General features: G+C 43.4%; 1 protein-coding gene across 2 annotated transcripts in view; it reads left to right on the plus strand.

Annotated features, from left to right (window-relative positions):
• The first annotated feature begins 1506 nt into the window (after window positions 1–1506).
• Window positions 1507–5000, plus strand: part of LOC135092488 (adhesive plaque matrix protein 2-like) — a 24742-nt gene continuing 21248 nt past the window's right edge. Inside the window, exon 1 of one of the 2 annotated variants that reach the window (XM_063991054.1) lies at window positions 1507–1647. The gene's annotated coding sequence lies outside the window, so the exon portion shown is untranslated. The remainder of the gene's footprint in view (window positions 1648–5000) is intronic. The other variant, XM_063991055.1, reaches the window with a different exon arrangement.

Raw genomic sequence — 5000 nt, forward strand, 5'->3', positions numbered from 1 at the left:
CCCTGCGCCCTTAGCCACCCGTATGGTCGTCTCCCTCTCCCTCTCCCTCTCTCTCTCTCTCTCTCTCTCTCTCTCTCTCTCTCTCTCTCTCTCTCTCTCGCTCCGTCCTCTCCTCCTCTTCCTTCCTCTTCCCTCCTGCGTGTGTGTGTGTGTGTGTGTGTGTGTGTGTGTGTGTGTGTGTGTGTGTGTGTGTGTGTGTGTGTGTGTGTGTCTTTTTCTGTTCCTTAGACAAAGTTCATTACTGTTATTAAGCGGAGGAGGAGGAGGAGGAGGAGGAGGAGGAGGTTGTGGTGGAGGAGGAGGAAGAGGAGGAGGAGAAGGAAGAGGAGGAGGAAGAAAAGCTATGTTTAAAGAGGAGAAGAAGAGAGAATATATAGAGGAAGAGGGGGAGGAGGAGGAGGAGGAGGAGGAGGAGGAGGAGGAGGAGGAGGAGGAGGAGGAGGAGGAGGAGGAGGAGGGGATAAAGAAAGGAGATGAAGGAGGAGAAAAATAAGAAAGGAGAGAAAAGATTGATAGAGAGAGAGAGAGAGAGAGAGAGAGAGAGAGAGAGAGAGAGAGAGAGAGAGAGAGAGAGAGAGAGATGACATAGGAAGAATAAATATAACAAAACAATACGAAAGAGGACAGAGAAAGAGAAAAAAAGAAAAAAGAGAGAGAGAAATAGAAGAAGAGAGGCAGAAGAGAAGAGAAGAGAAGAAGAAGAAAAGAAGAAGAGGAGAGGAAAAAGAGAAACAGACAGAAAGAAAAGAAAAAAATAAATAAATAAGCATAGAAAGAGAAAGAAAAAAAGGAAGAAGAAAAGAAAAAGGACAGGAAAAGAAAACGGAGAAGGAGAAAAGAAGGGGAGACATAAAAAAAAGGAAAAAAGAAACAAACAAATAGAAAAAAAGAGAAAAGCGAAAGAGGGGAGAAGGAGATGAAATAATAAAACAGAAAGAAAGAAAAGAAAGAAGAAACAGATAAAAGAGAAGAACAGGGGAAGTAGGAGAGAAAAAAAGAAGAAGAAGAAGAGAAGATTAAGCTTCGGAAAGAAAAATAGAAAAGAAAAGAAAAGAAAAAGAAGGAAAACAAAGAAAAAACAAAAGAAAAGGAGAGAGAGAGAGAGAGAGAGAGAGAGAGAGAGAGAGAGAGAGAGAGAGAGAGAGAGAGAGAGAGAGAGAGAGAGAGAGACAGAGAGAGAGAGAAAGAGAACATAGAAAGCAAAAAACAAAGAAAAAAGGGAAGAAAAGGACACGAGAAAGAAAAGGAGAAGGAAAACAAAACAAAACAATAAAAATGCAGACACAGGGAGAAAAGAAAAGAAAAGAAAAGAAAGAAAATAGATAGAGACAAAATGCGAGAAAGAGGATAAGAGGAAAAGAGCAGAAGACACAGCGATTTGCAGGGACACATATACAGGTCACACACACACACACACACACACACACACACACACACACACACACACACACACAAACACGAAGAAAACTGAACACAAACGAACCACACAGGAAAACCACATTAGGGCAGGTGTGTGTGTGTGTGTGCGTGCGTGTGTGTGTGTGGAACCGAGGCGAGGAGGGCCACACGGTGCCCTATCACAGCAGAGCCGAGAGAGGAGCCGCAGGACACGCCAGGTCGCCCCAGCAAACATCTATCGGCTCCCAGGTAAGCACGTCACACCTGGGATTAAATGATTTACCTGGCACTGTGAGAATATGGCACCATGGCACTGGGAACGTGGCACCATACCTAACGTGGATGTTTACTTGTGTTGCGGTGGTGTTGGGGTGTGTGTGTGTGTGTGTAGGGTGGTGTGTGTTGAGGGTGACTGTGCTGAGTGTGCGATTGTGTGTGTGTGTGTGTGTGTGTGTGTGTGTGTTGGGGGTTGTTGTGGTGTTTAGGGACTTAAATGCGGTTCTATCTGTTTTTTTTATTAGTTACTGTGTAGTTAAATCTCTCGGTTCCTATGTGTGGTTCTGCCTAGTTTTCTTCAGTAACTCATTTCGGTTCTCTAACTTTTTTTAAGTGTTTCTCTCTCTCTGTTATAAGTAGAACCCTAATCCCAGTCTATTCAAGTGTTCCTCTCTCTCTTAAGTGCATTGAAGTGGTTTATAAGTGCCTAACTGCGCAGTGTGACAAGAGTGGCGCACTGGTCACCACACTTGTCAAGGAAACACGGGTGCCTGGGTTCGATATCTGTTAAAAAAGTGCGACTATTTGACCTGCCTAGCGTTACCTGGCGTTACTAGTCCACCTGGTTACTTGTCTGCCCGCGTACCTGGCCACTGATTCACCTGTGTACGTGTGCCATTCAATACAAGGCAAGGAGTGAGATGAGTTTGTCAATAGCAAGTTAATGAAAAGTTGATGGGAGGTTAATAGCACGTTGGTAGAAAGCTGATAGTAAGTGGAATAGCAACGAGTGTACTGGATGGTATAGCTATTAATACATGTTTCTTAATTGGCTAGTAACTGGGAGCTTCTTTTAATAGCAAAAATAGAATAGCAACATATGGCTATTAAAAATCTACTATTTATTGGGCTAGTGACTCAGGACTTCTACCGATAGTGTAAATGTACAAAGCAGGTTATTAATAGCAAAGTGTAGCTATTATTTACTTGGCTACATCTCCTTTTAACTCTCAGTGATAGAATCTTTTGGCCCATCATTACTTTTAATAGCAAGAAGGCAATAGACACTTAATGCTAGTAAAGAACAGTTTTTTAATGACTGGCTAGCAAATGGTGTACCTTTTATTAATAGCCTGAGTCTAATACCTAGCCAGGACTGAGACATATTAATAGCAAGTGTGTGATTGAGACATGGCTAACAGAACAGCTATTTAATGAATGGCTAGCAACTGGTGCACCTTCTGTTAATAGCTTCAGTGTAATAGGAACTTAGACTAGCCAGAACTGAGACATATTAATAGCAAGTGTGATAGAGACATGGCTAGTACAGAACAGCTATTTTTGGGGCCCTAGTAAGTGAGTGCACCTTCTGTTAATAGCTTCAGTGTAATAGCAACTTAGACTAGCCAGAACTGAGACACATTAGTAGCAAGTGTGATAGAGACATGGCTAGCAGAACAGCTATTTTTTGGGTGCTAGTAAGTGAGTGCACCTTCTGTTAATAGCTTCAGTGTAATAGCAACTTAGACTAGCCAGAACTGAGACATATTAGTAGCAAGTGTGATAGAGACATGGCTAGTACAGAACAGCTATTTTTGGGGCCCTAGTAAGTGAGTGCACCTTCTGTTAATAGTTTCAGTGTAATAGCAACTTAGACTAGCCAGAACTGAGACACATTAGTAGCAAGTGTGATAGAGACATGGCTAGTACAGAACAGCTATTTTTTGGGCCCTAGTAAGTGAGTGCTTCTGTTGCTAGTATTTTGTGGAGACTGGCATGGCGTGGCACTGTGGCTTGGCACCATCTGGCATCCTCCCCATGACCTGTCTGAACACACACGGAGGGGCGACCTACATACTTACAAACTTACATACTTAAACACACACACACACACACACACACACACACGTCTTTTTTCTAGATTAAAACAGGAAAACATTCACACACACACACACACACACACACACACACACACACACACACACACACACACACACACACACACACACACACACACACACACACACACATACACACGCACACACACATGCTTTCCTTCATCCAAACGGGAAAGGCTGACGTAACTGATATTTGTGGAAGAAAAAAGAAAAAGAAAAAAAAACGAAAAAAAAAAAAACGAGGAAAGGAGGAAAAAAAACCGAGTCATATTTTGAAAAACTCGTTCTATGAAGCAAAAATAAAAGCAAAAATAAAAGAAAAAATCACAATAATATTCATGGATAAATATAAATATGACAGAAAAATATTAATGAGACTTTGAGCATTAGAAAGGTCAAACACAATCTCTCTCTCTCTCTCTCTCTCTCTCTCTCTCTCTCTCTCTCTCTCTCTCTCTCTCTCTCTCTCTCTCTCTCTCTCTCATTCAAAAGTGACATTATCTCACTTTTTTGTTTTGCACACTTTCGCTTTCGTGTCAGCGAGAGGAAAAGGAGGAGGAGGAGGAGGAGGAGGAGGAGGAGGAGGAGGAGGAGGAGGAGGAGGAGGAAGAGCAATTAAGCCAGTGGAAATTGAGATTGTAAGGTGAGGTGGAGTTCAGAGAGCAAGCGAGCAAGAGAGAGAGAGAGAGAGAGAGAGAGAGAGAGAGAGAGAGAGAGAGAGAGAGAGAGAGAGAGAGAGAGAGAGAGAGAGAGAGAGAGAGAGAGAAATACAAGAGGAGGCAGAAGGGAGGAGGAGGAGGAGGAGAAGGATGAGGAGGAGGAGGAGAAGGAGGAGGAGGAGGAGGAGGAGGAGGAGGAGGAAAGAGTGGAGAGAGAGGTGAAGGCTGGGCACAACACACACACACACACACACACACACACACACACACACACACACACACACACACAAGCCCTGCCTTCTCCGCCTCTCTCCCTCTCCCTCTCACCCTCTCACACGCACCTGTCCACCTTTCCCTCGTTAATTGCCTCCAGGTGTAAATTACAAGTGAAAGGCAATTAACATTCATTTCGTGAGGGGGAAAAAAACAAGGCGGGGAAAAAAATTGGAAGGAAAAATGAAAATAATCGAGAAAAAAACGAAATTTCTCAGGTAGATTGTGACATTCAGAGAGAGAGAGAGAGAGAGAGAGAGAGAGAGAGAGAGAGAGAGAGAGAGAGAGAGAGAGAGAATGATTGAGAAATATACACTTTTAGAATCCAATATTTCCATATCCTCCTCCTCCTCCTCCTCCTCCTCCTCCTTTTCTTCCTCCTCCTCTTCCTCCCACGCCCACACAGAAGACCTCCACCCATCACGAATTGAGTAGGAGGAGGAGGAGGAGGAGGAGGAGGAGGAGGAGGAGGAGGAGGAGGAGGAGGAGGAGGAGGAGGAGGAAATTGAAACACAGTATTTATTTAGATTGTTATTTACTGTAGCATAGAAATCTC

This window comes from Scylla paramamosain, chromosome 40, assembly GCF_035594125.1.
Source record: "Scylla paramamosain isolate STU-SP2022 chromosome 40, ASM3559412v1, whole genome shotgun sequence".
Lineage (NCBI taxonomy): Eukaryota > Metazoa > Arthropoda > Malacostraca > Decapoda > Portunidae > Scylla > Scylla paramamosain.